The sequence below is a fragment of the Lactuca saligna genome, chromosome 5 (genome assembly GCF_052625555.1).
Source record: "Lactuca saligna cultivar CGN05327 chromosome 5, ASM5262555v1, whole genome shotgun sequence".
NCBI classification, from domain to species: Eukaryota; Viridiplantae; Streptophyta; class Magnoliopsida; order Asterales; family Asteraceae; genus Lactuca; species Lactuca saligna.
This window is the reverse complement of record NC_136421.1, coordinates 52,542,169-52,562,244: the sequence shown is the minus strand read 5'-3', so window position 1 is coordinate 52,562,244 and position 20,076 is coordinate 52,542,169. Positions and strand designations below refer to the sequence as shown.

At 40.1% G+C, this 20,076-nt stretch overlaps 1 long non-coding RNA gene across 1 annotated transcript; it reads left to right on the top strand.

The window, feature by feature from the left end:
- The first annotated feature begins 452 nt into the window (after window positions 1–452).
- Window positions 453–3,578, top strand: LOC144997628 (uncharacterized). Its single transcript, XR_013659873.1, has 3 exons — window positions 453–1,875; window positions 2,713–2,778; window positions 3,390–3,578. It is a non-coding gene; the product is annotated as an uncharacterized LOC144997628 (long non-coding RNA).
- The last annotated feature ends 16,498 nt before the right edge of the window (window positions 3,579–20,076 follow it).

Below are 20,076 nucleotides of genomic sequence, written 5' to 3'. Positions count from 1 at the left end.
TAGTAGTAATAGTGTTGTAAGTCTGCGGGGGTAGCCGTAGCGTTCACTAGCAGTTAGATAGTAGTAGTAGTGTTGTAAGTCTGCGGAGGTAGCCGTAGCGTTCACTAGTAGTCAGATAGTAGTAGTAGTGTTGTAAGTCTGCGGAGGTAGTCGTAGCGTTCACTAGCAATCAGATAGTAGTAATAGTGTTGTAAGTCTGCGGGGGTAACCGTAGCATTCACTAGCAGTCAGATAGTAGTAGTAGTGTTGTAAGTTTGCGGAGGTAGTCGTAGCATTCACTAGCAGTCAGATAGTAGTAGAGTGATGTAAGCCTGCGGGGGTAGACGTAGCGTTCACTAGCAGCCAGTCAATATTAGGGAGTTGTAGGTCTACGGGTGTAGCCGTGGCATTCGCCAGGTTAGTAGACAACATGAGCGCGTTATGTGGATGCAAAGGGGGGGGGGGGGAGAAGCAGTAGTACCCACCAGTTCGTGTGCAGCAGCGAGTATATAGAAATCCACGGGTTGGATTTCAAATTTTCTAGAATTTAGTCATGGTTGAGCCAGCAATGCGACAGATGGATCGTCAACACAGTCATGAGATCAGGGAAGGAATGAACCATTGGGATTCATGTATGTTAAGGGCTACCATTATCCTGGGAGCCATCATTATAGTCTTGGATTTGTTGACGATCAGACCCGGTCGGTTGGATCGGGAGGTCGTCAGGACCATAGTACCAGGATGACTAGTGGAAATTAGTTCCAAAGAAAGGTTTCATTTAGGCAGTCCAGTGTTTCAGGCAGTTCAGTGTTTCAGGCAGTTCAGTGTTGCAGGCGGTCCAGTGTTTCAGGCAGTTCAATGTTTCATGTAGTTCAGTGTTTCAGATAGTTATAGTATTTTTGGGCGGTATTAATTTTGTGTCGGACTGCAAGTTTAGCCTTATTAGTTGGACCTGGGTGGTCTCAGTTCATCCGGAAGCCAAATTTGGAATAGCAGAATTTTCAGTCAGTAGCAGTGCGAGTATGCAGCGTATGGTAGGTTTCAGTCTGTTGTTTGTGGGGTGCGCGACACCAAATAGTAGTAGAAAGAATGCCAGTGGATACTGGCGACGATGACCCGCACTGGGAGTAGCGGGAGTAATAGATTTGGTGGAGACAGGGTCTTCATAGTGTCGGAAGAGGTAGGTAGTTAGGAGCATCGCCTTGGGAAGGCAAGGAAATCGTGCAAGGAAAGAAGGGGTGAAACCCTACGGGGTCAGTGCAGTATTTGGAGAGTATCAAAAAGATTGTCGGTTGAGTGTGTTGCGTTTCCAGAATGTTCATGGTCAGGATGGACTCGAGATTATTATCTGTAAGGATTGACATTGGTCTGAATGACTGAGCGGAAGGCCAACGAAGGTAGGCAGCTGGTGTTAGAATGAGCGGTGGGGTATTGGAGGCAGAACGCAGTCGGTGGATCGTAGCAAACTTCGAGGATGAAGTTTAGTTTAAGTGGGGTAGAGTTGTAACAACCAAAGTTTGGAAAGTTAAGAAAAGATAGAAAACCCAAATTTTAAGGGGAGGCTTGGCGAGTCCAAGGAGGGACTCGGCGAGTCCGAGCGGGATCCAGGTCGAGGTGTAAGCGACCGGCTCGGCGAGTCGGCCAAGGTTACACGGCGAGTCTGGTCTGAGCAAAGAAAACCATAAATCCCCGGGTTTGCTCACTATTTAAGCAATGATATGTTCACCAACTCGCCTCCTTCGCCCTCAGAGAGCTTGTAAGAAACCCTAAACCATTCCTTGTATGATTAAAGTGTTTTGGTGTGGATTTTTGAAGGATTGAAGAAGATGAACAAGAAAGGACCTAAAAGAGGAAGTGTAGAGCAAAGATCCAAGGCCAAAGTCAGAGTTCATTGAGGTATGTCCCGGAATTATCCTGTTTTGTGCTTAAAACCTCCATTAGAACACCTCTAAGGCTAGTTTAATGTATTTTCCAAGCTTTATAGTTGTATGGATGCCTTATTGGGTTGAGATATCCCTAGATATGTTCATTTAAGAGTTGTAGAGCCCTGGTCTATCTCCTTTTCGAAGTTGCCTTGCATGAGAACCTTAGATCTAGCCTTTATTATGTCTTTTGAGCCTTTTAATCTCCATGGATGTTTATGGACACGTAAAGATAGAATCTTTACGTGTTAATCGAGCATAAGAAGCCCATATCTACAAGTTATATGCACTGGATTCAAGCGGAATCGAGTTTTTAGTAACTGCATGCATGCGACTCGGCGAGTCGTTCTTCGGACTCGGCAAGTCGAGCCACGAGTCCCCAATTTTTCCCCTTTGAGTGATTCCGAGTGGGGACCAGTGAGTAGTAGAATGGACTCAGTGAGCCGGAGGTTAGACTCAGTAATGGAGGGACTCGACGAGTTGTTCATACAACTCGGTGAGTCTGAGGAAATCTTCATAGATTCAAGAGCAACTCGGCGAGTTGTTCATACAACTTGGTGAGTCGGACACAGATAGCTTGAGTTTTAGAATCGAAAGGGAACTCGTCGAGGTGATACCATACTCGATGAGTAGCAGCGAGCAGGGTTGAGAAGTGAGAGTAGGGACTCGGCGAGTTGGCGGCCCAACTCGGCGAGTCAGGTCAACTATAAGTTGACTTTGACCGGGAGAGTTGAGTTTATCCAGGGGTAAAAGAGTCATTTTACCCCAATGTAGTTATAGTATTTGATTGATTGTATTTGTGGAATTGTAGCCGGGGAGATACTGGAGCAGCAGCAGATAGCTTCCAGAGCCATACACTCAGTAGCCAGTTCACGAGGTGAGTTTCCTTCCAGTAGGAACGGGTCTAAGGCCACAATGTCGGCTCGTTCAGTTAGCAATAGTTTCCGGGCTTCGAACCGATGCAGTAGTTTGTATGTTTGATGCCTTCGTGGCTCAGACAAGATTTATGCGCTATGTGTTATGTGTTATGTCTTCCGGGCTACGGCCCGATGCAGTATGCAGTATATGTGTTTATGCTAGTTGATATGTTATGCCATGTTATGTTCAGTTAGTCCGGACTTCAGTCCGATGCAGGGGACAAGGTCCAAGTTAGTTTCCGGACTTCGGTCCGATGCAGGGGGCAAGGCCTTAGTTAGTCCGGACTTCGGTCCAATGCAGGGGACAAGGTCCCAGTCAGTTTCCGGACTTTGGTCCGATGCAGGGGGCAAGGCCCCAGCTAGTCCGGACTTCGGTCCGATGCAGGGGACAAGGTCCCAGTCAGTTTTCGGACTTCGATCTGATGCAGGGGGCAAGGCCCTAGTTAGTCCGGACCCCGGTCCGATGCAATGGGCAAGGCCCAGTATGTGCTTTATATGTTATTGTATGGTATGTGGTAGTTTGGGGGAGCTCACTAAGCTTCGTGCTTACAGTTTCAGTTTTTGGTTTCAGGTACTCAGTTTTCAAAGGAGGAGCTCGGGAAGATTGCAGTGCACACACCATAATCAGCTAGCCTCGGATGTTTTACTCTAATAATAAGTTTGTATTTCGAATTAATGCTACGAAATTATGTTATGATTTATGATACGGTTTTTATGAATATGGTTTTAGTAATGTTTTAAAAGAAAATTTTAGTTGTGATTTTTGGGATGTTACACATAGGTTACAAATAATTCCTATGATCATCTAAACATCATAAGATCAAGAACATGAATATGAACACTTTCATGAATCAAAAATTACACTTAAAACTTTGTATTTTTTGATAATTGTCATTGTAAATGGATTAGCATGAACATTACACCATCTAAAACAAGTTTTCAAGTACCAAAACAATTTAGGGTAATGTTTCTAGTCCATTTCCAGCAACTAAAGTCAAAAATCTGCATTTTGAGGCTCCTACTCTCCGAATGCAGGAACCTACTCGGCGAGTAGGATGAAGATACACATGAACTCGGCGAGTCCCCCCATGGACTCGGGGAGTTCATCAGGCAGATTACACAATATCGACTTTTTTCAACTATTTAGCACAAATAACAAACAAACAAGCCTAGGCTCTGATACCACTGATGGGTTTTTAAGCATTCTAACACTTCCTAAGTGTACATGTAACCCTAATAACCTTGAATCTATGTTTGTTTAATTATCATGCAAAGTTTATTTCCAAGACTATAATCCAATCTAGCATACATGGGGAACAAATTTAACTTGAATAATAGATAGAACTACATACCGTGTTGTTGATTTTGATCCTTGAAACCTTGTAAGCCTAGCACCCCATGTGTGATGCCTCAAATGCTTCACACAACACCAAATGCTATGGAGTAAACTTGGAGAGAAAGTATAACACTCTAAAAATCGGCTCTAGCCCTCAAGCATGCATGTGTAGCCGATTTTGGGAGAAACATGAGCTTTATATAGTGTTGACACATCTAGGGTTATACCATGTAAACCCTAATGTGTCATGACTCTTCATTTCCATGACCCATGGGTTTGTAACTCCCATGGAGCCTCCATGGAGTATCCAATGGGTTTGATCCAACTTGATTATCCATGGAGCCTCTTAGCCCACTATACAAGATATGGATGATTTACATAATAAACCCATATATTTAATTAGTTATCTTTTGATCACTTAATTAATTCTAAATTAATTCATGATCAAACTAATTAAATAATATTATTAATATATTAGAACTTATAATATATTAATAACCACAAGTGTTATTTCTCTCATTTAGTCTATCCAATTGCATGGTGCCATCCAACCCAAATGGACCATGTCAGGTCGGGTCAAGTACATACCAAAAATAGTTATGGACTTAGACACCTTATCCAACAGTCTCCCACTTGGATAAGTCTAATAACTATAACTGCAAGTATGACTTCAGGAACCGATCGACAATCGCAGCTCTTTTCAAGGTTTCTCAGAACTGAGAAGATGACGGTACGCCATTTTAGATAAGGGATCATATAATCCTCTATTCTTAGATATCAGCCGGACAAACACATGGAACATAGTCTCTGTTTTTAGATATAATCCTCTGTTCTTAGTAAATGTAGTAATAAATGGATATCAATTTCATTAAGTAACTTACATTTTAATTTCAAAATTTCCAAATTAAAGTTCATTTGTTTTTCTGTTTATTTATTTAAATTAGTTGTTTAAATTTAAAAGATAAAAAACATTTCAATTATAATAATTCTTTATTTTTCTTATTTTCTTCAAAATTCAAAAATCTTAAATATTTGACACTTTATATATATATATATATATATATATATATATATATATATATATATATATATATATATATATATAAATTAAGCCTTTTAATACATGGGTCTCACAACCAGTGTTATATGTAATCCCGATTAAAAATTAGGTAAACCCATGGTTTTAAAAATCGTTGACGGCCAAGATGTGATTAAACATATATGAGATGGACACTGTAGTAGTGTTGATTTTGATGGCATGTGTGGAATTAGAAAAGATCTAGTGATTCATCATACAAAATCAAGAACACCTGGAGTAAATAAATCTTTGTAAGCTCTTATTAGATCTAGAAAGATTATACAAATGGGTTTGTACAAAGTTTCTCTCTCTAGTCTAACACTCCAAAATGGATTCTCTTACATAATGGGAGTCACTTACTTCCTATTTATAGGAAAGACTCAACCCATTTACACATACAAAGAGGAAAGCCTAAAACACTACATCCAAGCATGACTTTGCACCCTAACATTCTCCCCCTCAAATTTAGGATTGGATGCCTGACTTTAATCTCCAACGAGCTAGCGCGATCAAGACCAAACTCCCCCTCGAAGTAACACCGATCTTCAAATCCGCAAATGAATATTCGACAAACCCGAGAAGCTTCGAATACCCATCATTCTCCCCTTTTTATAATCAAAAAATGATTATAAAACCCACTAAGGATGAGAAGCGCCCGAGGAATAGACAATACAATACTCCCCCTTGATGTGTACCAAAAATGAATCACCAAAAATCTTGCACGGAAAAACAATCACAAAAAAGCCACAAAAAAATTTCCAATTTATGAGAATTGTTGACTTTTTGCATGAAAATTGCAAGATTTTTCAAATCCGGGTAGAAATTGTTATTTTCTGAAACTTGCAGGGACCCGTTGCACCAAAAACAACTTAATATGTGAAACTCTAGCCCATTTTCGAAACCGGGCATAAAGCATAACTTCGCACAAACTGCAAGGACCAAAACTGAAAATTCTGCAATTTCTCAGCTTTTATTACCCTTTTGCGAAGTTGGGTATAAACTGTCATTTCGTGAAAAGATCAGGGACCAAATGCAAAACTATTTACTTTCTTCTTCCCCAACTCACGTTAAACTGTAAAAGATTTCGCATTTTCATTCAATTTCTTCGCACGTCACTGATGCGAACTAATAAATTTTTCGCATCTTTCATCCAATATAACCAAATATGTGAAATTGATTGAGACCCAAATGTGAAACTGATTTTTATACACTCAAATGTGAACACAAATTGATTTCACCCATATGCAAACTCAATGAATATCCAGATGCGAACTCAACTGATTTCATATGCGAACCTAATCATCAAACCAATTAATCGATTTTCAAAATCAAATTCGCATTTCCAGATCAACCACTTTATTATCACATATCCATTAAACCATACGAGAGCCCGTTCATCAACAATCGAAATCATCTTCCCATACGAACAATCAGATCTCGATTTCAAACCAACAAACCAAATGCGAATCCAAAATCAAGACCCGGATTCGTACTTTCGCAATCGATTTCATCAGCCTTGCCAAGTTCGTTCCTGTCCTTCAATTCACAACTCCAAAATCTTTCCAGTTCATTTTTAATCGATGAACACGACTCCAAAATTGAAATCCAACCGCCCTTCGTTCAAACTTCTTTTCTTCCATCGACTCCCGATTGATCCTCAATATACTAACAACGATTGACTCCACAAAAAAAACACATCGACTATCGACAATCATCCTTCATATGTTCAATTTATCAAGAACGTTGATTTTGACTTCAAAAAGTCAATCAAATCACCAAAATCGATCTCATTGACGAACTTCAAACTTTCGATTCGATATCAAGTGACATCGAGTGTTAACTCTAACACTCAATTTCCAAATCAACCGTTGAATAAAAATCAAACTAGATTTCAAATATTCAAAATCGATTCCAAGGACTTGTAACCTAATCAAAATCTGTCAAAGAGTGAAATCGAAAAGTGAAATCATCAATCGACTTCAAACATTATTCAATAATCGACCTATTGAACAAGATCATAGGTTCAATTCACAGTGAGAACTGAAATACGAGACACAAGAACTCTGATTTCAAAGAAGTCCATGAATGTACAACACCTTTATGCGTATGATGCTGAACTAACAACTGTAAGTAAGTTAAAAGGTTTATCGACTCAATATTGATCAGTTATTGGAGTCAAGAAATGAATAGCGATCGAATAAGTTGGACTCAACAAACATTAGATTTTCGAAATAATGGGCTAAAAATTAATTGATGAACAGTACTAAAAAAAATTGAATTTGATTTTTATTTTTGAACTTTTGATCTAAGAAAAATAATTGGATCAACTATGGGGTTGAAATGAATTAGATCCAATGAGGCAAATCGATCAAAAATTGAAAAACGCAAAGCATGAATCGAAATCATGGACGTTTTGGAATCCATTTGAGAATTTGTGATACCTTTTTGACGAATCGAGATCCATTTTCAACGAACGAATCAAATTTGGAAGATCTTGGTTCTTTTGTCGGAATGAGAAAATCTCCAAATCGAACACTGTACCACCCACCATGCGAGATGTACAACTCGTTCTTCGTGTTCTTTGTGTTCTTCAACGATCCAAGAACATCTTCAAAAGAACCACCAACACATTTGGGTTTTGACTTCAAATTCAATGCAACCTTTGGAGATTGTTGCTTTGGAACCCAAATTTGTTTCACGGATTTCGGCTTCACAACATTTGACGATTTTTGTTAGTAAACACGCTTGTTCTTCCGATTCATCTTCTTATTCTTTTTCTTTCTCATATTTTTGCTTCTTTAAGACTTGACTTCATAAACAAATCCACTTTCAACAACATGAACATTTTGAGTTTTGATCAAATCTTTTAGAGTTTGATATTTGTGAATTTCTTAAACCACCAGCTTCCGATAAGGAATCATTCCTTCAAACAAATCACAAGAACACAAAATATCATCAGATCGAGCAAAAAACTTTTTCATCTTGAACATCAACTTGAACTCCTTTTTCTTGAACATCAAGAACATCACATTGAACTCCATTGTCAAGAACTTCAACAAACTTAAGAGCAAGAAGATCACTCGGATTTTCAATAAGAGAAATGAAATACTTATCAAACAAATCTTTTTCCTTTACTGTCTTCATATCTCTCTCAATCATCAAGTTATTGTAAGCTTTAGTCAAGCATTCAATCTTTGAAAGTGGTCGAAAAATCAATCCACCATGATCATTCTTCAAACCTCCATAAGAAATCAAAGTATCCCATGAAATCATCCCACCTTTCAATATTAATCCAATGAATTGTTGTAAGTTGACCTTGTATTTGACATCTTTAATGATCACAATCCAAGAATCATACTCCAAGTACACCATTTCCACCATGATTACAAGAACTTGAAAATTTCTAGAAATAGAAAGTGATTATTAATGAGTTTTCTAGAGAGAGAAAGTAACACAAACAAGTATTCTAGAGAGAGAAAGTTGAATTATGGATCAAATCAAGGAAAAATTCGACTTCTAGAACACAAAACACTCTCTAAACACAAAGATCCATGATCAAAAAATGAATCACGAAATCAAGATAGCCATCAAGGATCAATTCTTGATGGAATCAAGAACACCCGCTCTGATACCAATTGTAGTAGTGTTGATTATGATGGCATGTGCAGAATTAGAAAAGATCTAGTGATTCATCATACAAAATCAAGAACACCTGCTTTGATACCAATTGTAGTAGTGTTGATTATGATGGCATGTGCGGAATTAGAAAAGATCTAGTGATTCATCATACAAAATCAAGAACACCTGGAGTAAATAAATCTTTGTAAGCTCTTATTAGATCTAGAAAGATTATACAAATGGGTTTGTACAAAGTTTCTTTCTCTAGTCTAACACTCCAAAATGGATTCTCTTACATAATGGGAGTCACTCACTTCCTATTTATAGGAAACACTCAACCCATTTACACATACAAAGAGGAAAGCCTAAAACACTACATCCAAGCATGACTTTGCACCCTAACAGACACCTAGTGGGATTTGGGTCCAAGTATATATGATAAATTATTTTATTTTTTTCTAACTATATAAATTTTATAGTTCAAACTTATATATTCTTTATTTTCATTTATTTTACAAAATTTGGACTTTTTTTTTAAATATTGTTAGTATTCTAACTAATATTTGCATATACTACAATTGTTAGAAACGAAAATTACAACAAATGTTCAAGTAGAGAATTTCCAAATACATCACCTAATTATTGTACTAATGGATTTCCTATGCCATGCATATATTTGCATACGTTCACATTCAATGCAATTTTCATTTATGGTCCTCCTATTTGTATATATGTTTTACAACCTACCTTTAACCTGTTAGATTTTGTTTTTAACTTTTTGTTATTTTACTATTCTAAAACAACTATACACATTTATGCATCTGAAAGGTCGACTAAAAATACTAGTATATCACTTCAACTCTAATAAATGAAACATTTTTCACCACATGCCAGACTCTTAATAAATTTATGAAATGTCATTTTATGGTTATTTGAAATACTTTTTTTTCCACATGTCATTTTATGAGTTAATTCTATTTTATTAAAATCACATAATATTTTAGTATAATAACTGCAATAAATGTAGCAATAAATGGATATCAATTTCATTAATGAACTTAGAGTAAATTACTGAAATCGTGCCTATGGTGTGGTGAAAATTTTACGTTTGGTCCCTAACTTTTTTTTTTGCACTAGGAACATCACTATGGTTTGATTTCGTTGCGTTTTTCGTCCCTATGGTTTGGTAAAAATTGCACGTTTGATCCCTAATTTTATGTATGTAAGCGACTCAAAACACAACAAAATCAAACCACAGGGATGATTAGAGTGCAAAAGAAAAGTTGAGGACCAAACGTGAAATTTTCACGAAATCATAGAGACTATTTCAGTAATTTACTTATGAAACTTACCATTTTATTTCAAAATCTCCAAAATAAAGTTTATTAGTTTCTTTTGTTTATTTATTTAAATTATTTGCTTAAGTTTAAAAGATAAAAAACATTTCAATTTAATAATTTATTGTTTTTCTTATTTTCTTCACAATTCAAAAAGTTCTAAAACACTTAAAGCTTTATGCTAAGATTAAACTAACCTTTAATCTATAAAGATTGATTAGATCTTGAACAAGTATATAAATGTAAACTATAAGAACGCAATAAAAAGAATAAGACAAGATGGAATCAAACGAGTCGAATGATTAAACAAAATCCTCAGAAGAGCTCGATTAAGAGCATCAACTGTAGAGGATTGGAAGGTTACAAGAACGATCAAAGAAACCTGATATCGTCTAGATGTACCGCTATACTCGAATCTCTGAAAACCTTAACCTAATATGCATGCAAGCGTAAACTTATATACAAAACATAAAAGGTTCACGGTTGGATAGGCCCAGACCGTAATACAAAAAGCCTTATGCTAAACGAGCCCAAAAGACGCAATCTTCAAAAAGAAATCTCTAGCTCAACAATCTCCCCCTTTGCGTCAATTTGGAGCGGGACCTTCACTAGTTACTTGGGCCAGCAGCTGAAGCGGGTACCTTCTTCTTCACGGTACTAAACAGACATTTGGTGATGGAAAGAATGGTCTGTCTAAACCAGATGTACCAGTTAATCATATCTTCAAAGTACTTGACGTCATCAACCGAGTTCTCTTTACACCGTTTGATAATGAACAGCACATGCTCCAAACAGGTTGTGGTGTAAAGATGGTTGTCAGCTAAAGCGAAGAGACATTTCTGTCCTTCCGCTCTAGTGAACATAACCGTGTTGCGTCTCGGGTCGATCCTGCCCAGTAGCATTTGATTGAGATCACTGGCCGATCCCACAGGAGCAATTTTGGGTTTCTTCTTGAAGACTGTGGCGACCTCCTGATCCATTAGGGTAACCTCCATGATGTAGAAGACTAACATCCTTTTGACATGGTCTAGAATAGGACCATATTCAGCTTCATTAGTCAAAAGGATATTATACAGGACAATCCAATCATGAGGATTTAGATTCGGTAGATCTGCCAGGGAGATAAGATGAGCAGTTCTTGCAGATCCCCGAATCAACTTGAACCGAACATTTATAAAACGTCCCTCAGTATAAGGTTTCAGCACCCGAACGTTTACAATTTTCTGGGCGCTCCAAGTAAGGAATTGTGGACGAGCAGCCGCCAGAAAGAAGTCAATGAGCTCCCTGTCAAGCTCAGCGTTCGGGTGAGGGACTTCAAAGATGTTAGAGAAGACGTGGAAGATGAAAGCCTTTCGAGTCAGCGGCATATCGAACTGCGAATCGACAGTGTTGTTGCAGTCGAACGATATAACCGGCTCGAGCCATAAGATGCTGGGAGTTTCAATGGCCTCTTTGATTAAACGTTCCCTGGTCCAGGCAGGGAAGAGAGTCTTTCGGCTCTCAAGGAGATCGTGGGCTTCTTTTTGTTTGCGTTCGGCTTCAGCAGCCTCTCGCGCCACACGACTGGCATCTTCATCAACCTTGCGACTGTTCTTTCGTTTTAAAATGTCAGCAATGGTATCCTTGTCGCCTTCTTCATCTTCGTCCTCAGCTATGTTTTTGCCTTTGTCCTTCACACCCGAGCCTAAAGCATGACCAGTCGGAGATGGTTCGGTCGTGTGAGTAGCTTTGGAGGAAGGAGGTGGTTTTGATCCTGTCTTCTCATCTCCCCCTTGTTTCGGAATGGACACGAAACTTGGAAGCCCTTCTACTTTGTTAAGAAGATCGATGGCTGGAGAGAGCTTTTCAGCAAGGGAACGCCTCACCGAAAAGTTTAAGATGGGGTCGTGTGCTTCCAGAATGTTGGATATAACAGCGTGAACATCCGAAACACACGTCTTGACCACCTCCCGTTCAGATCGAAGATCTTCCAGTTGTTGTTGGGATTGAGAGAGTTGAGTTGTCTTGACCTCAAGTGCGGTTGTTTTGGTTGCCAGATCGTCCATTAACGAACGCTCGGTTGCAAGATCCTCTTGTAGTTTGTTGAGGCGAGCATCAATGGAGGCACGAAAGGCCGAGTTGCCGTCGCTTATGGTTTGGCGTAGAGTAGCGAACGAAGGCAACTCCAATGAGACAAAGTTGGCCAATTGTTGGACAATGGGTTCCAAAGATGTCTTTGTGGCATCTGCACTTTCCTGCAGGGACTGCAGCAGGGTAGAGGCATCAGAAAATAGTTTATCGACTTTTTCGGTCGCTGCCTCATATGCCCTGGTAGATGCTTCAATTGCAGCAGTTGCTGAGGCTGCTGAATCATGTTGAGCCCTGGAGAAGGCATCAACAATCTTCTGAAGGGCAGCTTCAGACAGAGAGGACTGTTGGTTGGAAGAGGAGGCGAGAAGTAGGTCAATCTTCTCGTTGAGCTCTTTGAGATGCTTCTTGGTTACTGGAGCATCATCCTCCTCGTCACTTTGAACTTGAAACGGACTATAGTAGACCGAATCAAAGATCATGTTTTCTCCCCCAAGATAAGGGTTTTCGCCCTCAGATGCATTTTCAGGAGATGAAGGCGGTAGAGAGGTTGGGGGTGTTGCGGGTTTGGTAGGATCAGGTTGAGTGGGTGATGGTATAATTTTGGTTGGAGGTTGAGTATGGGTAGTTTCGGTTGTTTGGGTTTTGGGTTGAGGAGGTTCGGTTACATGTGGTGATTCGGTTGTAGTTGTAAAGATTGGTGGAGGGGAAGGAATTGGGGAAATTGGTAGTTCCATCTCTGGGGTAGGGGACCGAGGTGGTGTGTTGCCTCGTTGAGGAGATGCGTCCCCTTGAGAGTCGTCAGAACCCGAACTCTCACCCTCAGAGTCACTCGAAGAAGAGGGTATTACAAGCTTTCGCTTCGGTTAAGTCTTCCTCTTCTTCGGTGGTGGGGATTGTGCAGCTTTCGGTTGTTTCCTCTTTTTAGGAGAAGGCCCCTTTGGAGCTTTGGACGTTTGCTTCCCTTTTTCTGCCTTTTTGCCCCTGCTCACTGGTTTGTCTGCATCGTGAATTGACCTGAGCATTTCCGGGGTCAGATCCCTTGGACCAGATGGCCTTAGCTCCTTGAGCTTCCGAATCAACCTGCTATCAGAAGGCACATCACCATACATTGACTCCGGGATAGAGCCAATAAAGGAGAATTTTGATGCATCTGAGACGATGATCTTCTTGGTATGGAAAGTACCAACAGAAGACATCGATGCACCTTCAGTAGTGGGAACATCAAATCTGTCCATGGCCCATTTTGTGATCAGGATCCAGAATCGGGCCAACGAGACCTCAGAGTGTCGGGATGAAGAGGAGAGGCTTTGAATAAGTTGTTGCCATAGGACAAACCCATAGTCCAGGTTAATCCCATTGTAAACCCCGTACATGATGGTGAGGAAGAGACGACTTGCACCATCTGATCCTGAACTTCTCTCCGACAAGCCCTTGAAAAGGACTGTAAATAGACCGTTCCATTGTGGCGGCAAGCATGACTTTTTGAATCTTGCGACAGAGGTGAGAACTTATGTGTATCCCATGTTGTAAAACATGTTATACAGATGACCAATCTGTATCGACTCCGAATGACCTCTTGAAGGGTCAGCAGCAAACCCTAGCAAGGTGCAGAAACGTGGACGAGAGACGGAGGTTTTGTGTTCTCCAATCTCGAAAAATACCCGGTCGACAGCCTTGTCGTAATATGCAGTCGCGTAGACCTGCGATAGGGTCACCATCGGCACCGATTCGATTCTGGTAAGAGCCGGAACAAGTTGGGAATACTTCAAGCACTCTATGACCGGTGACATATAGGAGTCGTACGCCAGTGGGTTAAGATCAATGACCAGACATTGTTGTGGGCAAATGGGAAGGATCTGTGAGGTAGCATGAACTGAAGAGGAATCAGCCATTGATGCAGGTATGAAGAAGATGATGAACAGGAAACTGTTTGAGAGTGTTTGCGTTCTGGAAATTTTGAAGGTTGTAAAGAGGTAAAAGGTGGTGTAGTGGGCTATTTATAGTGGGTGATAGGAGAGAGAAAAATCGTTTCAAATCTCTTATGGATGACAGTTGGGGCGTGCGATGATCACGTAGGAGAGAGAGTGTCAGGTTCCTAGGATCATGCCGTCCAACAAACGCCGTTTCATAGGGACAAGCCGTTACTGTTTCCACACGCGCATTTAATGCCACAGGACAAGAGAGAACTTAAGGTTTAAAGGAGGATTCCCGTTAAATTACGATCAACCTTTTATTAAGAAATGTTGAAAGGCTTCTTTTAATTAGGCTAAATAAGAGTAGCTTGAAAAGAAATAAAATCTCAGAAAGAAAAATAAGAACACGATCCCAAGGGAATAAATGTTTTGGGTTTAAACAATTTCATAGGAATCACATAAAATTGGAGATTTTAATAGGGTACTTTCGTCAATTCTGTAGTGAAAAACTTGAGCAATTTAATTGTTCACCGTCAATTCATTAGGTGTTGAATTTTGGGTTTCACTTAGTTCGTAGTGACACAATACTAAGATCATAAACACAGATGTTGTGTAACCATAAACCTCATTGGTAATTTCTGAGAGTCTCAAGGGTTACTATGATGGAATGAGTGTAGTGGTGAAGTAATGTGGAGATGGTGTAAGAGAGCGAAGTACCTCTGCTGCGAAAAGAAGGACCAAGCAGGAAACTCTTAACTCATGTGAGAAAAGAGTGAGGTAGCTCACGATTAGAATAAATGAGTTGGCCTTATTGGGAAGACAAGGTTTGTGTATACCAGGTCATGAGGGCCATTATTCAAAATCTTATGAGGCTTGAGACACATACAGCAGCATGCTTCTAGGGACACTTAGGTATTTCATCAAATTTATCCCCATAAACGAACACGAACACACAAGAAATGAAAAAAAAATTTTTTTTGGAGATTTTGAGATTTGAAAAAAAATAAGACATAAAAAAAAAATTAAAAAAAAACTTTAAACAACTTGAAAATTTGACAAATGAAAAACCGAACCCGAACATTCAGTTGGTTTCGGTTGTTGAAAATTTTGAAAAACCGAACCCGAACCTTTGGTTGGTTTCGGTTCTAGAAAATTATGAAAAACCGAACCTGAACCTTCGGTTGGTTTCGGTTCAATAAAATTTTGAGGAAGGTTCTAGAAAATTTTGAAAAACCGAACCCGAACCTTCGGTTGGTTTCGGTTCAATAAAATTTTGAGGAACCTGGAAATTTAAGCAAACAAGGAAAAGAATTTTTTTTTATTTTTTTATTTTTTTATTTTTTTTGAACACGAGGAAAAACCGAATTGTACAAGAAATATACAACATTGAAAAACTACCTTTGAAGTAATGAGTGAGGCAGATAGTTGAACCGAACCCGAACGTTCGGTTGGTTTCGGTTCTTACGTTTGAGTTTGAGAGATAGTGTGAGGTACTGACTCTGATTCCATCATACCTAGTCCTTGCAATATTTTATTGAATGATGCTTCAGGAAGAGCTTTTGTAAAGACGTCAGCCAATTGATCAGTGGTTCTTACGAAGTGAACTTCGACGTTTCCATCTTCCACGTGATCTTTGATGAAGTGATACCGCAGTGCTATGTGTTTGGTTTTGCAGTGTTGCACTGGGTTATTACAGATCCTAATTGCACTTTCAGAGTCACAATATAGTGGGATCTTCTTCATATTGAGTCCATAGTCTCGAAGTTGACTTTGGATCCAAATCACTAGTGATGTGCAGGATGCAGCTGCAATGTATTCCGCTTCGGCAGTAGATAGCGACACGCACGTTTGTTTCTTGGATTGCCAGCTGACTAACTTCCCGTCAAGAAATTGACAACCACCAGTTGTGCTTTTACGGTCGAGTCCACATCCTCCAAGGTCAGCATCAGAATAGGCTTGAACAAAGAAGCCTGAGTTGGATGGATACCATAGACCTAAGGAGGTGGTTCGCTTAAGATATTGTAAGATGTTCTTCACTGCAAGCATGTGAGGTTCGCGTGGGTTTGCCTGAAATCGAGCACAATAACACACAGAAAACATGATATCAGGTCTGCTAGCAGTTAGATACATCAGTGATCCAATCATTTGACGATAGAGTGTGATATCGACAGCCGGTTTGTCTAGGGATGGGGTAAGCTTGGTGCCGAATGCCATTGGGATTTTGACTTTTGTGTCTCCCATCATACCAAACTTTGCTAGGAGAGTCTTCGTGTAAGCTTCCTGATTAATAAAGATGCCTTCGGGTCCCTGTCTTATGTTTAAACCAAGGAAAAAGTTAATAGGACCCATTGAGCTCATTTCAAACTTAGTCTCCATCAGCTTTCTGAATTCAGCTGTTAAGCTGGGATTCGTGGAGCCAAAGATGATGTTATCGACATAAATTTGAACTATCATAAGGTGGTTACCTTCCTTTTTGCGAAAGAAGGTTGGGTCAACCGAACCTTGTTTGAATTTAGACATCTTTAAAAATTTTGTAAGCGTTTCATACCAGGCTCTCGGAGCTTGCTTAAGGCCGTACACAGCTTTATCCAGAATATAGCAATGATTTGGATGCTTTTCGTTCACGAACCCAGGAGGTTGCTCCACGTACACAGTTTCTTCGAGTTCTCCATTGAGAAATGCACACTTGACGTCCATTTGGAAAACCTCAAAGTTCTTGTGAGCAGCATAAGCCAGAAATATTCTAACAGATTCTATCCTAGCTACTGGAGCGAAAGTCTCTTCATAGTCTATCCCTTCCTCCTGACAGTATCCCTTTACCACCAGACGAGCCTTGTTCCGTATAACATTACCTTCCTTGTCCATTTTTTTCCTAAAAACCCATTTGAGACCAACAACCGAAGCATCTGGAGGAGTTGGAATGAGGCGCCAAACCTTGTTCCTTTCAAATTCGTTTAGCTCGTCTTGCATTGCTTGAACCCAATCAGAGTGATCTAGGGCAGTATTAACTGTCTTTGGTTCAACTTTTGATACGAATGAGTTAAACATGCAAAACTCAACCTTTGAAAATAAGGAAGTCTGTTTTGCCTTCAGTTGTGATCGGGTCAGAACCTTTTCAGAAACATCGCCAACTACTTGAGAGACAGGATGATTTCTGGTCCATTTGACAAGAGGAGGGTAATTCGGATCAAAGGTTGGGTCTAGTTCAGCATTAATTATTTCGTCTGGCTCATATTGGCTATCGTAACCGAGTGTCATGTCATTATGTTCCCCCTCAGTTGATGAGCTTTGAAAGACATGAGGTTCAGGTGTTTCTTGTGGTTCTGAGCTTCCTGGTGTTGAGGCCTCTTCGGTTGATGAAGGACCTTCGGTTGAAGTTGTAGAATTTGGCTCCCCCTGGACCTGTGAGCTTGGCTCCCCCTCAACTTGTGAGCTTGGCTCCCCCTCGACTTGTGCTCTTGGCTCCCCCTCAACTTGTGAGCTTGGCTCCCCCTCGACTTGTGCGCTTGGCTCCCCCTCGACTTGTGCGTTGTTGGATATAGAATTGTTAGTGGTTGAATCTCCTTCATGCATACTTCTTGTAGCATCTTCGACAATCTGCTTCATGTGATCAACTTTGTTGTCTGTTGCACCTTCATGTGATCAACTTTGTTGTCGGAGAGTGAAGTGTTCTCCGGTTCGTCAAAGAGCTCCAGAAATGTGTCATATAAGTTGGCGACCGAGACTGTGACCTGGCCAGTTAGAGGAAAGATTTCCCCAGCGGTGTCTTCTTTAGCCTGTAGCTTCTTGACATAGTTGTCGTCAAAGGTCACATAGTATGTCTCTTCAATCTTTCTCGAACGCTTGTTTAGGACCCTGTATGCCTTGGATGTGAGCGAGTAACCCAGAAATATTACCTCGTCGGCTTTGACATCAAACTTGTTGCGGTGTTCTTTAAAATTAAAGATGAAACACCTTGAGCCGAACACATGGAAAAATTTCACATTTGGCTTTCTGTTGTTCAGTATCTCATATGGAGTGAGTGTGAACCTCTTGTTGAGATAGGACCTGTTCTGTGTAAAACAAGCAGCCGAAATAGCATCAGCCCAAAAATAAAGAGGTAAGGAAGCGAAACTTAGCATAGTTCGGGCAGCTTCACACAAAGATCGGTTTCGTCTTTCGACTATTCCGTTCTGTTGCGGTGTGTAGGGAGCTGAGAAATTGTGTCTAATTCCCTTTTCTGCAAGAAATTCTTCAAACTCCCTGTTCTTGAATTTGAGACCATTGTCGCTTCTGATGTTGCGAACAACCTTCTTGAGCTGTACTTCAATTTGCTTGATAAACACTTTCAGCTTTTGAGTCGCTTCAGATTTGAGCTTTAGAAAGAACACCCATGTAAATCGTGAAAAGTCATCAACGATAACAAGAATATACTTGCTACCACCGATGCTTTCGATAGATGAAGGACCACACAAATCAATATGAAGTAATTCGAGTGGTTCAACAACTTTTGTGTTGATTATAGATGGGTGACTTTGACGACTCTGCTTCCCCATTTCGCATGCAGCACACAAATGATCTCTGTCGAACTTGAGCAATGGAAGACCCTTAACATGACCTCCAGTGACAAGTCGGTTGATATCTTTAAAATTGAGATGAGATAATCTTCGGTGCCACAACCAGCTTTCGTCGGATTGAGCTTTTGACAACAAGCATATAGCTGGGTTTCCTTTGATGGGTTTAAGGTTTAAGGGAAACATTTCACCCTTTCGCTCTGACTTGAGAATCACTTTCTTTGACTTTTTCTCTATGATTTCAGAACCTTCATCATCGAACGAGACTTTGAGACCTGTACCTCCAACAAGCTGAGATACACTAATTAGGTTGTGTTGGAGTCCTTCCACATAAGCCACCTTCCTTATAGTAAAGTCCCCATTTGTTATCATTCCGTATCCCTTTATGGTGCCGAAAGAATTATTTCCAAACTTGACGTTGCCACCATTTGCAAGAGATCTATATTCCCTAAGCTTTCCTCCCTGTCATGTGACGTGAGCAGCCACTATCGATGTACCATTCTTCGTCGAACTGCTCGTCACTTATAACCTGCAAATATTAGACAGATTTAGGAACCCAAAGTTTCTTGGGTCCACGTGAGCTTTGCATAGGAACGGGAACAATAAGAGAGACATCAACAAGATAAGTTCGTTTTATAAGAGTTGTTTCATCTTTCCTTTTAATGGTAAAAACTTTTATTTTGTTAGGATTGGGTGAGTTAGGTTTGGACTCTGGTTTGGATTCATTGACCTTCTGCTTCCCCTTTTGCTCAACTGACGAATGAGATTTTTGAAAGCAAGAGGAATCAGCTTCAGAGTAAGACGGAGACGAATCAGTGGGAGTAGAAGAATTAGAAGAACGAGAAGAAGAATTAGAAGAACGAGAAGAATTTGAACGACAGGGTTTGGATTGAGAGGATTTTGTGGCTGGAGACTCTAGGTGACCCTTTTGCTTTTGATCGTTGAAGGGACTGGCCTTAGAGTTTTGTTCTCTTTTGACTTCGGAACCGAACCTTTGCGTTCGGTTGGAGCTGTTTTTGGAACCAAACCTTTGGTTTCGGTTGAAGTCTTTTTCAGAACCGAACCTTGGCTTTCGGTTGATATCTTTTTCAGAACCGAACCTTGGCTTTCGGTTGATATCTCCTTGTGAACCGAACCTTGGCTTTCGGTTGATATCTTCTTGTGAACCGAACCTTGGCTTTCGGTTTTTGTGACTTTCAAGCTTTCCTACAGGATTGTTATCATACTTCAGATTCTTGTCTTGATGAGAGAAATATGCATTCTGGGAATGCCAGAATTGTTTCCTTTCAGAAAGGTTCTTTCTGTATTTATTGTTCCTTTCTCTCTTCCTATTCCTCATCTGTGCAGGTTGAT